General features: G+C 44.1%; 2 long non-coding RNA genes across 2 annotated transcripts; both read left to right on the top strand.

Moving 5' to 3' along the window:
• Positions 1–957: 957 nt before the first annotated feature.
• LOC133962106 (uncharacterized) lies at positions 958–16,332 on the top strand. Its single transcript, XR_009922079.1, has 3 exons — positions 958–1,255; positions 12,747–12,932; positions 14,522–16,332. It is a non-coding gene; the product is annotated as an uncharacterized LOC133962106 (long non-coding RNA).
• Positions 16,333–16,470: 138 nt separating this feature from the next.
• Positions 16,471–17,218, top strand: LOC133962107 (uncharacterized). Its single transcript, XR_009922080.1, has 2 exons — positions 16,471–16,824; positions 16,966–17,218. It is a non-coding gene; the product is annotated as an uncharacterized LOC133962107 (long non-coding RNA).
• The last annotated feature ends 2,148 nt before the right edge of the window (positions 17,219–19,366 follow it).

The following is a 19,366-nucleotide window of genomic DNA, read 5'->3' as shown; positions in this document are numbered from 1 at the left end:
TGCAGCCGTGACGAATATGGAGAATGTATTTCTGCAGAGAAATGAGTTTGGATAAAAATGAAAGCCTGCAGAGGAATTTGTGTTTTCTGCAGAGAATGATATTATGCAATTAACACACTCGCGCACAGACACGCACACACAGGCTACAATTTAATGTTGCTGATATGCAGCTTACATGGAGTGTGTGAGGGGGTTCAATCAGCCATTTAAATCCCCCCACACACACATACAGTGGATGATTGAAACTGTCACACACACACACTCACAGACACACACGCTGCAGAAGTTTTGGATCAGTGACTAAAGATTAAGTGTCATTGTCACATAAAACAGCCCCCCCTTGGCGCGGGAGAATGGGCGCTGGAAAACGAGACTGATTTGGGAACAGGCGCCTCAATGTGCTGCTCTAACTTCCATCCCCACAATCTGGGGGCTCCATTGTCTCACTCCCTATTTTAAAAGGAGCTGGACCCTCCCCTCTTGTTAGATAAGATAGGCGATGCTGTCCTCCAGAAGAATGCAAGACCCCCCTCTCCTCCTCCTCCTCCTCTTCTTCTTCTTCTTCTTCTTCTCCTCCTCCTGCCTCTTCATCCCTGCTGAGCTCAAATCCAAGGCCATGCAGGGGAGTCTCGTGTATGTGTCGGTGGGTGGGTGGGTGGGTGTGTGTGTGTGGGGGGGGGGGGATACATTTCTGCTGCTCACCATGATGACACCCCTTCGCCTTCTGAACACGTAGGGCCTAAAAAGTGTGCGTTTATTCTCCAGACCCTCTTTACAGATCGCACTTTAAACAGCATGATCTGCGAATAAACAAAGCCAGTAAACAATAGAGTGGAGGCTATGCCCACATATAGGAAGAGTACACACACACACACACACATACACACACGCACACGCACGCATGCACACACAAGCACGCACGCACAAACCAAATTGCACAAGTGTAAACTTTGAATAGGACGCTGCGGCTCTGTAAATTTACACAGACATTAAATTTCGTTCTATTCATTTTAGACATATAATGCTAAGCTGATTATTTTTTATAGCGCACTGATCGATATCTCTGTAAAATAATCATTTTTTTTAACTAGCGGGGCAGTGAAATCTTTGCTTTGTGCTAAAGTCAACAGTGACAGAGTTTGAGCTCAAATAAATGCCGTGATGTCTGGAGCCCTTTGCAGAAGGCAGAAGGCGAGCTTCTTCAATGGGCTCCTGTGTGGCGTGCCAGCAACAAGCACCCGGCTATTTTGCACAGGTATGAAGCTTTCTTTATTTTCTGTATTTCCTATCTCTTTTCTTTTTTTTTCCCCGTCTTCTTTTGAAAGGAAACTGAATTGATATTTTGGAGGGTGCGATGGTTTCGGTTCTGGGACATGCATGTGAGAGAGAAGGGGGGTGGGTGGGGTGGGGGGTGGGGGGGCGCAGGGGGAGAAGACGACGGGCAAGAGGCTGATATCCAGAATTCACGAGAAACGGATTGGGTTTCACGACAGGGTGGCGCAGAGCCGATCCGCGGGTCGTGTGTGGCTGCGAGGCTGCTGCGTGATGGAAGTGGGATCCGGCTGCACTGCAAAAAAAAATTTTCAAAACAACTTTAAAAGGATCCTAAATCATTGTCTTTTGGGGGGTGAGATCATTCCAGATGTGCTCAGTGGCTGGTTTTAATGACTTCAAACACCACGACATGCGAGTAACATCTGGAAAATACACATTGATTGCAGGCGAGGAACCGATCGCGGATCCTTTCACCTGTTCAGTGAAATATGAGACTCCGGGATGTGTTGAGATGGATATTTTTTGCAGTGTGCGGCTGGTCGATATCATTGTTGCTGCACACGCTGCAATGAAAACCAGCTTTGCTGCAGCTGCTCCCATATGAAACCAGTAAACTAATCGATTCAGAATTTATTTTTTTTGTCAGGGGGATTTTATATATTAAATATATATTGGTTGCATCAAACAAAAATCATCACATGGGGATATTCCAAATTAAGATAACAGCCAATTCATTTTATTTCTGTTTCTTGTTTAGAAATAGAAAATCAATAACGTATATTTTCAATTTATTTAGAGGTAGCTCTGATATATGCTCATTGCTTATCTTTGAATCCTAATTTATTAAATATAATATCTTTAACTTGTAAACACATCAACAACATTATAATAATATTATTAATAATAATAATAATAATAATAATAATAATTTACATGGAATAATATTAACTTTTCAACATTTTGAGAGCTCAGTCTATTGTCCAGCATGAAAGCGCTGTGTCCAGATGCGGCTCTCCCTGCGATCCTCTGAACGCGGTGTGACCCCCCCTCAGCCCTCTCCGCAGCGCACTGAGATGGGAATGGCCTTTCGCAGCTTTGCCGGTTCAAAGGTAGCCAACCTCAATCTGTACCGGCGGACACGAGTTCGCCGGGGCCACATCTCCGCACCCTCCTCACACGTCTCCCAACTCGGTGCACCGGGATTTTCCATCAGGGGGAGGATGTAGTGGTTTGTCCTGCGCCGCGCCATCACATATAGGCTATAGACGGGCACATCTGTTGTTATAGCAACAGAATAAAGGACGGTGCGGCCTGTTGATCCCTTTCTTTTTTTAACCTGATTTCGCTGCGTTTTTTGTGGACGCATTTGCATGTTTCTTGATTAAGGCCTGGGAGTCAGAGCGCACAAAGACGCATGGGCTCTCTGACGCGTCGCCCGCAGCCCGTGTGGATTCGGCTGCAGGTGGTTGACCAGAAAATCCGCAGTTAGAGAAATGTCGTTCTGTTAAAACAATCCATGCATACAAATTAATACAGCAGACACAGTCAAAAATAATACAGTCATTCATCAAACATCAGTATTGTGACATAACATACCAATAAGCGATTTGGCCCATCTTCTGCCCATGACTTTTAAATCCCATCTAATTGTACCAGACCTCCTAAGTGAGACATTTTCCCTACAGCAATATATTGCAATGCCTCGGCGAGTTTGGGCCTCAATTTGCAACGAATGACTCAGTACATCATAAGCCACGTTGCGCATCCACCCATGGGCGTCAGCTGAATACGTGAGTGCCAACATTTAGCTGCAGATTTACGCATGACGGTCATTCACAATAATAGAAATGATAGAAAATTATAAGAGAAATATGTGGAGGTTCCCATCAAGAGCAGTTTATTAGAGATCCGTGCAGAATAGTGTGGTCTCCTCCGGCAGTGCTCCTGGTAATAACGGTGGGGCAGTATAGTGGCTCTCCTCGTCAGAATGTGTGGCTGTATATTATTAAATCAGGTGTAATGTTGTTCTACACGGTGTCACATGGTGTTGTATACATACACCAGGGTGTCTGCAGCACCTACAGGCTCCGTGCATGCGCTGCAGCCCCGCGCACTGGAACACCCAAGTAGCCGTGTCTCCAGGGCGACAGCGGGACACCGGTCCAACAAGCTGTAATTCTGTCTCAGCCCTTTGCAGGGGAGGGACCGTCCACACTGGCCCGACTTAACTCCCCTTTCACTAGAAATACTCCTAATCCCATATCTTAGCAAGGCAAACTGCCGACCCTCAGTATATTAAAGGGAGCACAAAGTCAAAACTCAAAAGCCACCCATGGTTTCTCAGCAGGCGGCCTCGTCCCGGTGCGTGACGCTGCGTCGGCCCGTCCAGTCCATCCATCCTTCCATCCATCCTCACCGTACGTGTCTCCACTTTTCTCCTCACTGAATAAACCCGCTTGGCCGTTAGCTTATATTACAATACACGAAAAGAAGTGTGTGCAGGGGAAAAAAGCAGAAAAGGGTATATTATTATTTTCACTCAAGAAATCCACTTAGTTGAAAATATATTTAAAATAAAAATGTCTGTTTATCTTGGTTAATAAATCAATAATTGTTTTGTCCTCGGTAGATCTCTGGTTTATCAGCCTGCTTGAATAATTCCCTTTCATTTTCCAATACTGGTAATTGGCCTCTTGTGAATTTTGGAGGAACGCACAGCCAAACAAATTTTGAAGTTTGTCTAAACATGATCCAAACATTTTAATTATTATTCAATTCCAATTAAGATTAAATTGAGCTGAATGGCTACTTTGTAATTAAATCTGTATAGTCTTGTGTCTGTGGTAATGGATTAACATTTATATTAAAGTTAAATGATAAATATGATTCAGTTACTTAATTCTTCGTATTGCACATTTTGCTGTGTTTCCAGTTATTGCACGAATATAAAAATAAATGTAATTTGCACAATTTGGGAAATCATTGCATAATTTAGGAATACAATTATAAGTGTTCTGTCACCTTGTATTTCAGCTCTAGTAGTTATCTTTAAAAGGCATCAAATGCATTCACACTGTAGTTATAGCCCGCAGCCAAAATCTGTATTTTTGTTTTACAAAAGGAAATCAAAACAAATTAAAAATGTTCTAAATAAACGTGTGATTACACTGCAACCCTGTCAGACTTAAAAATGATCAAGGAACTCAGATTGGAACGGCCTTTTCATAAAGACTTGTGCAAGCGGTCCACACGTGTAAATTATGCCTGTATGATTTTATATGACCAAAAAATACAGTTAATACCTTAAATATATGGTTATTGTTTGTTATGAAGGAACGGTATTTCGAAGAATATACAGGAGAGAGTATAAACCAACTTGTGGAGAGGTCTGTTCTTCTGCTCTGATCCTGAAACATCCTTTCAAAGTATAATCAGGGATTTACCGATGTGTACCAAAGATATACATATACTCTGCTCCTTTTTTCTCCCTCTCCTTTGTGTTCACACCAAAATTTGTCACTTTCCCCTTTTCTGTTTGGGCCATTTGGATTTCAGAGACAATTTACAGGAGGCAAATCTTTTCAGCATCAAAATAAACTTCCTCTCATTACTTGACTGAATGACGTGGCTGTTGTTTTGAAAATCTATATGAGGGCCAAGTTAGAACATGTTTGATGGAAAATGTGTGTGTGTCTGTGTGTGTGTTTTTTTTGTGTTTGAGAGAGAGAGAGAGGGCTCATGAGAGACAGAAAATGAGAGAAGGATGGAAGGATGGACAGGGTGAGAATGCGGCCGATGGCTGTGATGTGTCTGCACTCTTCTGACACGACTATGTGACATTCCAGTGCAGGACTCCTTCATGTCCTGAGAGAGGGAGAGACTGAGAGAGAGAGAGAGAGAGAGAGAGAGAGAGAGAGAGAGAGAGAGAGAGAGAGAGAGAGAGAGAGAGAGAGAGAAAGAGAGGTCCATCAACAATGCCCATTGAGCACTGTGAGGCAGCAGCTGGTGGGACGTGCACTGACCTAAAGGCGATCTATTCAGGCCAGCACGGGGTGCCCCTCACTACCCTGCAGCTTTTATATGGCTGGAAGTGGATGGATGGTGCAGTGTTTATCCTCGTATCGTATTGCAACCTTGGTCGGTCATCATTCAAATGTAGGGGAAGAGGCCCCTCAACCTACCGGACTAACTTGCGTGGGGATTCATTCAAGGGGGAGGGTGCAAAAATCAAGGGTATAATGGAGATGATGTGATTGTCTGATGAAGAACTTTCCTCATGTCAGAGCGTCGGCGATAAAATGGAGATGACATTCAAAGCTTTCGTTTTGTCGCGACAGCTGAAGTGAGACTCAAGAGGAGGAGGAGATTAGCTTCTCAAAGCGTGAAGAAGAAAGGAAAAAAAAGAAAACTCCACGCCAGCGACAATATACGTGTGATCAACCAGGTAGAAAGAAACTATATTGGATGGAGATTAAAGATGCTCGAAATATGAGGTTATTGCCTGGAAACATTTGTGTGCATGCACGCATAGGCGCTCATGTGCTGAGCCCCTCTCTGGTAATTCCTCAGGCATTTCCCAGAGGGTCTCATGGCCGTCTTGAGATCAAACCTTGTTGGGAAAGCTACCATAAAGCGATATGTCAGTCAGCTGTGCTAAAGGGACGCCTGCTTGGCTGTGATTGATCTTCCAAGGTTTCTTTATTCCCCTCGAGGCCCGACACCCTCAGGTTTTTTAGATTCAGCAGTTGCCAGTGCTGATGGATATCTTTGTGGGGCTTCTGCTCTTTGGACCAGCACCACATGATATTTCCCTCTTTTTTCTCACCCATTTCTACCCGCTGTGGCCCATTCAGCAGCACATGGCACATAACGCGGAAGCCAACATGCTGCAATATCTCCTCCATTACCCCTCGGCCGCAGTTCCAGGAAGTGAAGGCAAAGCTCTGCCAGCCAATCACGGCGAAGGACACCCAACTCATTAAAAGTTAATGAAACCTATAAACGTGGTGCGCCAGCGATTCATTTAAACCCCCAATCCAATCTCCTCTCCCAGCAAAGGCAAACAAGCCCGGTGCCCCCGGCGCTGTCCTCGGAATAACAAACTACGGAATATTTTGTCCTGCATATGTTCCGCTGTACAGAAATGTGCACTGTGATAGGCTATCTTACAATGGGACTTGTCCAATTTAGTGAATGCCAGGACGGTGTTCTGCCGGGGTGAATTCTGTAATCTGCGGCCGAGTTGAATTTAATGCCTTTACTTTACACCGCGCAGCTTGTCGGGGAAACGGCGGCGATGGATATGCCATTTCAACATTCATGAGAATCACTGACATTCAAATAATGTGCTCATTTTAATACCGTATGAGTACGAGCCAAATCTGTGTGAAAAGACGTGTATTTGCTTCCACGCGAGCGGCAGGAACCCGCCTTGATCCGTGCAGATAGACGAGGCCAGATGTGAGGGTAAGCCTTCGCATAAGCCCACCTCTCTCTCTCTCTCTCTCTGTGTTCGGCAGCAGTCGTTCTATTTCAGGACCCCCGGCACCTAATAGCATTGCCGCTCTCAATTTGATAACAGCCCATCAACAGCAATGAAGTGCCACCTCAGTGTCCAAATCTAAAGAGTGAGTGGAACAATATCCCCCCTTGTCTGTTAGACCTCCATTTCGGCGCCCCACCGCTCTTCCCTCGGGGGATTCAAATTAAATTCTCCCCATGTATAGTGCCACTTTCAGCCCGCTAATGAATTCCCATACCCGGACTTGAATCAAATTAATCCCCAATTTAATCCCATATAAATGGCTGTGTTATTTAGAATGGGGAGGCTGACGCTCAGTTGAAGGATTCGAGGAAAGCTGGGAGTGTCTACAGGGCTGTCGAGCAGATTACGGTGAAGGATGAGGCCTCCAATGTCCCCCCCCCCCCCCCCCCCCCCCCACTGCAGAGTAGTCCCTTGATACACACTATTTAACCCTCGCCTGCTTGACGCTGACAGGAACATCACGGCGTTCGTCACTTAATATCCTTCCAGATTAAGGAGTCAACTGGCATCTTTATTGGTCAGAGCTGGGCTACCCTTATCTTGAAGTGGCCCAGCGGAAGGATAACGTGGTGTGAAAGGTGCACGTGTCGCGAAGGACCCGGGGTTACAGTTAGATCAACTGTGGGTCCGGACTTGTTACAACCGACCACTGGTTGAGGTCACAGCGTCAGAGACAGTTGTGTTAATGCTTTGATGCAAATTTCCCAGTGACTTCCATTCATATGCAAACTTTTCATGCGATGACGAGTGGGTTTTCTTGAGAGCAGCTCCCTATCAGTTTCAGGATCAGAGCACCACCATATTTTATTATTGGATTCAGCCAGGGGAGAATGACAGGTAATTTGTCTAGGGGCTTATTCATACAAATTGCACAGTTGCCCGCCTCACGGTGAAATATTACTAATTCTTTTTAGATGCAAATACAATGGTCCACTATAATGTTGGATGCAGAGAGAAGCAAAGTCCAGATGGCGGCTCCAGGTTATTGACGTGTGGCTCTGAGGACTGGAACTGTTGGGCCGCCTGCTCCCGTGTTGTTTTTGGTCTGTTTATCTAAGAGACATGCCAGCAGGGCGATATTTAAAAAAGACTAAAGCAATTTTCTTACTTAAAAAAAAAAAAAGAGAAACATTCAGGATATTTGGGATTGATACTGGATCGGAAAGTGTCTGAGCAGCCAAAAGTTTTCAACAGTATCAAATGTGGGACTTTCTTCAGCGCTTTTTGGAAATTTAGTGCAAAGTTTGTGCTAAAACTGGTCGTTCAAGATCCCAAAGTTGCCTCTTAAATGGAGCTAGGTTGAATATATGACTCAATGGACATACAGTGCATATATTTGTAAATCCAAAATGTAAAATATATTGTGTATAGTTATCAAATAAAGCGGTGGCGTGGAAGCGTAATGTGGATGACAGACGGTTCTAAAGTCACTTTGGCAGTTCAGGGGACAGTTTGGAGCATTTAAAGCTCGGTCCACCAAATGTTCCGAACAGCTATGGTTTATTGAGGCATCTGTAAGCTTACTCGTTCCACTGCCAAGCTTGGCTCGTGTACCTACCGTCATGGAGAGGGACGGGGGAAAAAAAAACAAAAAAAAACGTAAACACACAAACACACAAAAGTTTGCTGTTTGCCTTCATTTCACCAAATCCTTGACAGCCGCGCTATAGCCCATCACTATTCACACCATTGTGCTGTCACAACAACTAAACACATCATTCGTGTTGCAGAAACTCATCCTGCATGTATCCAATACCAAATGTTTGGCGACTTGAGACAAGGCAATGGTGCGTGGGGCGGGGGGTGGAGGGTGGCGACGGGGAGGGGGTGCATAATTTGCTAGGAAACATTTTACCGAACATTTGGTGATAAAAACGCCGGCGTCGGCCCCGAGGCTTAAAGCAATTAATTCAGGATCCTGACATAAACTCTCCAATCCTTTGACAGCTTGGAGCTGAAATAAAAATGCTAGTTCTCCTGGGAACGGCAGGAGATAGCTGGCTCTTTTCTGGACTGTTTGCTCACTGGCCCTGAGAGCAATCTTCCCCAGTCAGAATGAAATGCAAGGACACAAACAATGTACCGGCGAGAGAATGGGAGATGGGGAATGAACAGTTTGGACTATTTGCTCAGCAGAAGGGCAGCCACAATGGCCGGCCCATGGCTTTCCCATGCATCAAGCCTCTTAGTCTTAGGCCTCCCTTTGTTGCCGGGTTTCTTCTTCCCCGGCCAGATAAGAGCCCAGCTGCCCTATACTTTTAATTCCCATTGTAGGCCATACTGTATGGTCATTTATCTGTGCACATTGGGCCTGTCATGACGGTGTTGTCTAATTGCACGGGTTATCGCGCGTGTATCTCGGTTCACCTTAGCGTGTGTACTCGTTTAAGGGGTTGAATTGCCGCCACTTTGCCATAAAAGGCAAGGTGGCAGCCGGGGTGGGGGGATAACGGCTGACCCCTCTTCTCTCCTTAGAGGAGGCAGCACAAGTCAAGCACGCAGTGCGATAACGATACCCAAGCAGGTTTTTTTTTTATTCTTCTTGTGCCCGGGCGGACACAGAGTTTCCATTTTAAAGCAATTTTCCATCCTACAGAATGAAAATGAGAGTGAGCTGGACTTGGAAAGTGAGAAATTGAAATTTAAAAGTCTGTTTATAATAAAAATAAATGGCGAGGAGATCCCGACAAAGATGTACTTTTCCAGCCAAAGTCAGAAAGCGTCTGAGGGCTCTTGAGAGAGAAATGAGATGCGGCCATTATATGACCTAATGGCAACTCCAGCCAGAGGAGAGGGCAAACAGAGCGAGTGTAGTGGCTCCGGCCCGAGAGAAGGATCCATATTGTGCTCTTTTGTTTTGGTTTGTTGGTTTGTGTTTGCATTTACATTGACCACATCTCCGCTGAATGCGTATTCGCACTCAATAGATGTGATGTTGTCTGCGGGGCAGGAAATGGAAGTAGCGTGCTCCCCTGCTGAAGTCTGCCGGGAATAAAAATAACAATAGTAAATGTGTCTGCAAGAAATAAATAAACAAACAAACAAACAAATAAACAAACATGGATGGTGGGATGTCACGGGAGGATCAATACACATAAGATGAAGGAGCATATTCATGCATGGGAGCAGACACTTGCCTAAACACAAACACACACACTCGCCCATCCCCCTCTGTAAAGGTTGTGGTGTCAGGGACCCCCTGGGTGGTCAGACCGAGGATGATTTCTACACAATATGATGTCTTGAAGAAAAAGAATCATTGTGTGTTTTTGCTCTGTCACATTTGTATAACCACTAACACATATCTAAATGTGTCGCCTTTATTTTCCTTAGAGTCGTAATGTATTTGAAGAGAGCGGCGGATCTGTTACAAGCGGCTTTTGCTCTCAAAGAAACTGCAGGAAAAACTGTTCTTTTTGCACCACAGTGAAAACACGACCCGCGATGATTCCACGGTGGTTTATTGTATCAGCTAAGCTCTTAATCTGTCAGATCAGATTTCAAAGTGCCAGTAGCTGTGCCAAGACAGGCCCCAGGAAGGACAGCCCTTTTGTTTGGGGCAGAAATTTAAAAAATTGAAGGGCCCTAATCACACACACAAAAAGGTAGGCTATATGAACCTGTAGCGGAAGCAATGCCTCAAAGAGAAACGTCATTAAAGAAACAGTGCGTGCTTGTTCTCACATCCACCTTTTTCGAGCACGATCAGCGTTTTTCTCCACTGTCAGCCTTCAGGTATATACGAGGAGATAAATAGCTGTCCTATTTGTGCCTGAGAGCGCCGGGGCTGCTTGTGGGGTGGTGCTCTCAGCGTCACGCTCCACTAACGCTCAAATAAAGCTCTGTTCCAGGCATTTCAACACCGCTTAAGGTTGTCCGCGGCCGTGTAATTTATGAGTCGAGAGGACTCTAACTCTAAGTTCACTCCACGACCAGCAATCCTCCCGGCATTCATGGGTGGAGGGAGGGAGATGTGTGTGTGAGTCATAGGAAACTTACAACACTCCAATTACCTGCAGACACTGGTGGTCTGAGTGGTACCTGCAGTGTGCTCTCTCTGCTGCGTGTGGCTCAGTTGCTAAATCGTCACGTGATGGGACTCAAAGTGACTGGATGTATACAGGCACTGGGACAGGTTAGGTCCTCTGTCACCTGCAGGTCAGTATGTGAAGCAGACGGGAGGAAGTTGGAGCTGCTCGGTTCACGAGGCTGCAGGGCTCTCAGTGGGTGGTCACATGGACGGACAGGCAGACAGCGAGACAGGCAGACAGACTTGTACTTGCAGGCACTGGTAGCCTCTTTAGCAACCCATTGCAGAAGACAGGATAACCTCAGGGTGACTGGGATAAGATTCCTGGCAACACAAATATTAATAGGGGTATATATGTATTTTGTTAGGTTGACATAAATCAGCAAAATGTGTTGCAAGCAATACTTTTTTTTAATTTATTTATTACATTATTCTTAATAATTCTTAATTATAAAATTGTGTGATTGGTATTTTTCTCAGTATTTAAATATAGCACATCTAATTATATTTCTCACTGTTCTTTATAAAAATAAATTACTGTAATCTTTATGTGCGTTAGAAAACAAACAATATCATTTTGAAAATCACCCTTTACAACCACAATTTGTTGAAAGATCGCGTGCCGACTTCAGCTGCTTTGTCGGGTTAAACCATTAAAGGTTTATATTTACATATCTTGTGTTTGCTCTTTGTTACAAGGAGCGGATATATGGCTGGATAATTGTGTTTTTATTGCTAAGCCGTCACATAAAGGGAAATTAAACCACATATTATCAAGCTAATCAGAGAATCCACATATTACTGTCATTTTATTTACAATCAGAGTCCTTTTATTTTGTTTGTTTTATGACCACAAAAACAACAGGTTTAATATAAACATATGGGAAAGTCATAAAGACAATAAATAAATGCTTGTAAAAAAGGTCAATATTTTTAAATGTATGATTTTATAAAATTACATTTAAATATTTACAAACATATTATTATCACTATTATTATACAATGGAGGTAACAAGTGAATTGTTTATCAAAAAAAACCTAAGCAAATAAAAAAAACACAACAAAATAAGATAACTCAATTATTATTTAAACAAATAAATATGCTCTTTATATTCTGTATTTCATGATTTATAATTACATGGATTTTAAAAGGAAATATTTATTTTGTGCTTTTTAGCCAAAGATATGTTTCCTGCAATAACAGTTTCATATTGTTGCATAAGTATTACATTACAAACAAACAAATAGGGGTTTTAAATTTTGTTCATACTGGAACATTGTTATTTCATATGAATTGTGTTGCACGTTTTCAGGCCCCTGCAGCTCAGACAGGCACACGGCTGCACCGTTCACATTACCTCTCTGCTAGAGTGTGAATGTCAACACCCTGTAAACACCTTTGACACACATGCTTGAATGCGACAGGCGAGTTAACTAAACATTCCTGGGTGTTCCCCGTAAAGGTCTCCCACTCATCCACCTCTCTGCAATGACCCGTCTCAGACACTACAAACTCAACTCATGGAAAAAAAGAGAGCATTTCTCTATTCATATCTTTACATTTTTCCACTTTTATATATTTTTCAACATACGATACATATTAAATAAAACACATTAAAAGATATATAACAAAAATGGCAGTAAGTAACCTGTTTATATGGTCTGGCTTTGTTTTGTGCTGTGCAAGTGTCTTAAAACGCAGTGGACCAAATGCTCTGTAAGGATTTGGGAATTTGGGAGTATAATTCCCGCCTCGTGCTTATCGCCGCACCCAGACTGTTTGAGTGTTTTGAGATGCGGGCTCCCTGAGGACGGATCGAAGGCGTCCTAGTAGAACTGCACATCAAATAAATAGGAGGACGGGATTTATATGGAGGTTTTGTCTCTGTCAAACAGGGCTCTGCTGACTGAAGTGATCCCCACGGCCCGAGTGGAGGAGAGGAGGGAGCTGACGCCTCAGAGGGAAGAGGGATGACTGCGGAGGGATGACACACACACACACACAAACACACACACACACCGAAACACTCACACAATGTCCCTCTCAGTCCTGGGTTGTGACCGGCCCATGGCATTGGCCAGGTATGTCAGCTATGTTTGCCAAGCCATCCATCACCCATCCACCTTCCCTCCTGAAACAGGAACTTTTGTTTGAAGCATACACTTGTTAAACCCATCCTTTGACTCTGTGCGACCTAATTTATTTCCTCATGGCCTAGACGGGGATTTATTGCCACCTATGTTTTGTTCTTTATTTTCCTCGTATTGTGGGCAGCACAGTGCACATGTGTTGGTGGAAACATGGGCCTGCTGTCACTAGGAGAGATTGCGAGCTACAGTTTGGGGACACCGATGGCCCTTATCACCGGTGGCCAGGGTTAGCAAATAAACACGCTACAGTGAAGTTGAGCCGCATGTAAGGAAAAGAAAGATTTGTGGCTGCATGACGCTCGCACATGACGCAGAGGATATAAAATGTGAGATTGAAAAGAAAAGAAAAGAAAATAGTTTAGGTCGCCGTGATGTTTAAAACAGCGGTTTAAGTTGGAGTAAAAAGTTATTTTTTATTAAATGGTTTCCTCATAGAGAAAATCATTTAATTATGCATAAACCACTTAGAACAAGGAAGCGTAAAACAAATATAAGAATCTAGGCTTTTTGATGGCGGATAGGTTGAGATGTGACGAGGTTTCCGCAGAATTCAGCTGGTGTCATCCTGACATTGACGCAAACCTGAGTCACTTCGCCATTGTTGGCCAGCCTGAGAACACGCTGTGTGAGGGGAAACTCTCACATGAGAACCGGCAGCAAACGTCTGAAAAGAAGCCTACGTGAGGGCTGGCATGTTTGCCAAAGCGCCTAAGTTGGAGCCGTTCTCATTCCCCTGAAAACACAACCTTCATTTATCTTTTGACTTCTACTCTGTGCGCGAGAGGGAGAGCAGATATCGCTGAAAGTGCCTCGTTAATGATTGACTCCCAGTGCGCCGAGCATCCTGCGTTGAGTGGCCACTTTGCCCGCTCTTGTGCTGCATTTTCAGCCGTAAATGTTTGTGGTCCCACTATCCTCTCCAAGTCCCATACAATATTATTAGCTCAGGGGGAAGGTTAGGGTGGGGTCGAGACTAACTTTCAATAAAGAACCATTGGCATGCTGAGGTAAAAGGGAGATAAGAGTTTTGTCTCTCACCCTTTTAGTGCTTAATAAGAATGTGGCTGTGTAAACCTAATCTCCCCCCTTTTAGATAAATGAAGCCCTGCTTTGTGAAAGCAAGTTCATGCATTGCCTTTTTCCCCTCCTCTTCCCAAGCCCACTTTGACAGGCGTGAAATGAGTCCTGGACTTTTCATTGACAGTTGAAGATGGAGAGCAAACTGCGATTAGGGCATGTTAATTAATTGTGGGGCTGGAAAATTGGCCTCTCTTTCCACGGAAGACTTGTTCCGCTTATTGCCATCCCGCCAATCAGTGACCGTGGTGCAATCACAAATTTGTCGTCCATCTTTTGGGGTTGGTATCAAAGGATTTCTTGTGCGGTGCAGCGTATTTATTAAGAATCAAGCATTTATTGATACTTTATAATCACTTTACAGCAGCGATACAATTATTTTATTGAGAAAAACTTTGGATATTGTGTCAAATTGACCAGTGTGTTCTCCCTGTCCTCCACAGGCGCACGTGGCTTTCCCTTTAAGGACACTTTCCCACTGCTGCTTCCCGTCTACCTCCATCACCCTGCAGCCGGCGACCTGAGAGAACTTTCCAGTCGATGTACTTGGCCATATCTGCGTCTGACCTGTCTGCCGTATGTAATATCAAAGCCTCTGTCAGCACGGAGCTGAATGGGAACAAAAGAGAGACCTCCATTAATGATTAACTGTTCTAAAAGCCCCGGCTTTTGTATTCCCATGGTGCCCGGGCTATCTGGCCGCCATGTGACATGCTCGCAGCATTTTTCGAGCAGATTGGGGGAAAGCTAGTGAGCAAACACAGGTGCTTTGGAGCAGCGTTGCCGACGCTGTCAGGGACAACCACAAACAAGAGCAGCTATGCCTGGCTAAATGAATCCCCACCCCTCCCGACGCCATCACCCCCCACCCCCCCCCCTTCTCTCTCTCACTAGCTAACTTGTTTGCTAGCTCCTATAGCGTTCTCCCCCGCCACCACCCCCCCACCACCCCCACAAGTCCAACGTCCGCCTCCAGCCGCGCTCCACAACTTCTCACACCCTCCACAGAAACAAACAAATAAAAGTGAGGACGGCCGGCCACTTCTTTGAGGTGATGGCATTTGCTGTGGTCATGACTAGTGGGAGAGCAAACAAATTAATGGTGTTTCGAGGTTTTCACTTTCAAACCAAACTAAATGTCTTTTAGCTCAAGTGGGGCAATTCCACTGACCCCGGTGTCACGCGCTGTGTAAGGATTGCACACTCTTGCACTTGAAACGCGGTGAGGAGTCCATAAGAAAAATTAAAACTGAACTCGAGCCCTAGGCCTACGTGAGCTCGGCGCGGTGACACCTGACAAATGAATGTCGGATAAATTGTGTGTGTACTAAACACTGCTTATTTCTGCCCTCGATGTATTTTGACCACAAACTTTAGCAGGGGGTACGTGGGGCACTTAACCTTTTCATCCGGGGCTGACTGATTGTTCACAGTGACTGCGGGGGTGCCGTGTCGCTCAACTTGGATAAGACAATCAGATGATAGGACGGCGTTATCTTAACACGGCTTTTCCGGCTGGGAGACAAATGAACAGCGTGCGATAACAAGAACAAAACGCTCGCCTCTCGTTGGCCGGCTCCTGTGAAGAGAGGGAAAATTATCAGGGTGGAAAATTCACAACGGGCGCAGTTTATTTCATTTTCAATTTTCTCTTTACCCCAGGTCATGAGAAGAGCTTGTTTTTACTCCATCGCTCAAATATTTATATTGTCTCCTGTGCGGCCCTTTGGTTTCACAGTCTGCAATTACCCGAGCCTGTAAAGCAGTTATCTCTAGCACGATGATAAAAAAAATTCTAAACAAACTATTTAAATCAACGGGAGAGGAAATGAAGTTGTAAAAGTGAGAGACAGAGGACAAAGACAGAAAGAGAGTAAAAATACACTCTGTCTTTTTTTTTTATATATATATATATATATATTGAAATGGATAGAAAAACGCTGTGTGTGTAAGAGGAAGAGGTGGAAACATGGAGAAGGAGGAAGGTCAGAAGTAGCTTCCACAGAGACCATGTGTCTGATCAGTAAAACACAGCTTGTGTCTGGCTTCTCTGACGCTCGCAGGCTAATTCTCCGAGTCAGAGGAGGGTGTGTGTGCTCAAGGATTCACTCAGGGCTCTGTTTGCTCTATTCCCGAAAAATGTCTGGAAGAAATATTAGCGCCCTGCAAAGAAATGTTAGGACTTTGTTAGAAGTATAAAGAAAACGTTGGAACTTTTTTAGAAAATGTATAAATAAAGGAACTGTCATTGTAATGGAAAGTGTTATGTGTTATTTAAAAAGTATGGTGTTCTCACAAAATAAATTACAATTTAACAGCCTTTTAAATGTACAGGTCCTCAGTTTTTCTAAAATTAGCATATTTTAAAGTTGAATTTAAGCTGCCCCCCCCCCCCCCCCCCCCCGAGTCTATCAGAGAGGGTTTAAAATGGGCAGAGACATACTCGGAGGAGCTCTTCTCAGCCCCTGCTCTGCCGCCGGTTCCCTGCAGGGATTTACCCTCCGCCGGTCGTGAGCTGAGTCTGATCAGAGGAGTTACAAATCCTCACTTTTAGGGGTCTTACTGTAATTCACATGCCCGTCGGCCACAGTGAAGCGTGGGGGCCCAGACTCTCGAGAGGGATTTGAGACAACATCTTTGTTGCCTCCTCATTGTGCCGCGGGGGGAAAGTCGTCCAGCGCCCATTGTCCGGCCAAACTCCGCTCAGACCTCAGCTCAATCAAAGAAAAAGTTTTCCAGTAATGAGGTAAGACATGAAAGCTCATTGAGCACAGCGACATGTTGAAAGGGCCCTTTTGATCTCGCCCGGCACAATGGCAAAAAATTGAAAAGAGCAAAGTGTGCTTTAAGCGGCGATGCACTGCATTAACCCCTTGTCTTTTGACAGGCCCACACCTACAAAGGCGAAATATTCCGCTCTATGGAAAATGCAGTTCATGAGGAACGGCCTCCTTGAGTGGGAGGAGCCCTTTGTGCTGATTCTACCTGCTGCCTTTAGAGGTCGGGCGGAGATGGCCTCAGATCAAACATTTGTCACATGCAACATTCTCTCGGCTCATACTAGAACTGTATCAGTACCGGTTTAATTAATTGGAGTGTTTACACAGTCGCATGTCCGTGAATAAAGTCTAAAGATGAAATCTGTCTCATCGAGTGATTCGGGATCACAGAATCAACTTAGAGGTATTTCAAAGTTGCCTGTCTTCTGTTATGAGAGATTTAATGGCAGCATGATTCAGTGTAGGAAACACTCACTGTGGGGTTACACGTAAAAGGATATTATGAAAACCTTCCAACACAGGATCATTTTGGTTGGTAAGTATGTCGTGTCACAACGTGCCACATCAATGTTGGTAAGTTCATATGATACTGAGCATATTTTCCCTCATGACTAAACAGAAAAAGATTCCGTCTCACTCTAACTGCTTTTCAATCCAGGCTGTTCTGTTTGCCGCAGCTTCTACAGAGTCCCATCTGAGCCTTTTTATGTGCTGCCCTTGTCAGACCAGCAAGATGTCAAATTGTTTGTGAAAAGCTGAAGTTGATACTCGGCCTTTACATTTAGGTTTAAAATAGATATATACATACATTACTGAATTCTCAGTGTGAAGAACTATCTATTTCAAAGTGTCCTATTTAGAGACAATACATTGGCCATTATGAGCCTTTCACAGACATATCATTATCAGCATTTATGTTTGTCCATATGTGCTGATTTGACGTGCTTTTGAGTTTTATTTTGATTTTTCAAAAACTGTTAAATATCAAACTTCTGTTACATTTCTTTATCATAAGGGTTTGATAACAACATATACAAATTCGTATATATATATATGGGCCAATATATAATATATGAGTATTCTAAATAAACATTAAGGCAGCAATGCAAAATGGTAAACTCACGTATTGACTTTATACTGGACTAAATGTGAGGAGTGAGCATCTTTCTCTTGTCTGGGCAGAAACTGCACGATTGCATTGATCATATTTGTCGTTTAAACTGAAGTCACCTTTTTCAGCTGTCGATTTCCCCGCTGACACCGCGACGGGTGAATCAACCAGCATCAGACTGGACCACACACTCAACATCAGATTTGTCCGGAGATAGTAACAATAAAAGGCTATTGACACAAGATGGCTGTATCCTCAATATTGATTAAAAAAAAAAAAATGAAAGACAGGCATTAATCTGTGCAATTCCGTTAAGAAATAAAAGGTAAGAGAAGATAAGGTCCCTCACTTACGACACTCACATGAAGAGTCTGTGTTTTTTCCCCCAGATAAAAAGGTTTTTCACTTGAGGGTAACGAGCAGAGGATGCTGCACTTTGTTTAGCCCTTTGAGGCAAATTGTGAAATCTGACAGTTGAACTACTCACACTGAAACAGTGCAAATCATAAATGACATGGGCTGCCAGAAATCCATTTAACATCCGGAAAACCAGATCATTACTTGGTGATAAATCAGGCTCAGCAAACCGCACGTCAAACAACATCTGATCTGGCAGTTATTCAACCCAGTTCTGAAATGATTTGCTAATGGTCTGTGTCCATCAGCCAGCTATAGTCGAATAAGCAAATTAAATATACCTGTCTTCTACTTTGAGATGCAAGTTCATGGTTTCTGTGAACTGATGTAGGTTTTTGGGATTGATGTACCAAAAGCTTGAAAAAAACCTCCAAGTTTAATGACTTTTAAAAAGGTACATTCGTCAGCTCAAGGCAGTACTCTCCTGAAACCACAACGCAAAGAGCAGGTGTTGGTTGAGTAACTGGAATTTAAATGTGGATATATGAAAATATGCCGGCGTGTTCTCGACAAACAAGAGGGCATAAAGACAAAGAACCAGTCCTGTGGGATGAAGGTGGTGGTCCACTCAGGTAATGGAGCACTCCCACTCTGCTCAGGTGGAAGACCTCTGTGCTGCCAGCGTCACGCCTGAAGTGCAGCCCAATGACAGACATACAGCCTGACGCCCCACTCAAGAAAGGCAAAAAAACTCAAAACCTCACAAATCAACCAAACTGCCAGAAGCTTCTGTTCCAACACACGTCTCTTCACTCACCTGTCTCCCTGCCTCCTTTATGATTGCAGCCGTCAGTCCCTCGTGTTCAATTACCTGAGTCAATATGAATGTATTGAACCCCCCCAACGTATGAGTCAAATCATAAAGTGTATATACCAGAGCAGGGACGTTATGGCCGTCTCGGAGGGGCCAGTGAAAATTGCATCGGTGATTTGCAGTCCAGGAAGTAAACACAGCGGTAAGATATGAGGGTAATAACGCA

The sequence above is a fragment of the Platichthys flesus genome, chromosome 10, assembly GCF_949316205.1.
Source record: "Platichthys flesus chromosome 10, fPlaFle2.1, whole genome shotgun sequence".
Lineage (NCBI taxonomy): Eukaryota > Metazoa > Chordata > Actinopteri > Pleuronectiformes > Pleuronectidae > Platichthys > Platichthys flesus.
Note: the sequence above shows the minus strand (reverse complement) of the source record. Positions and strands in the feature narration are given on the sequence as shown.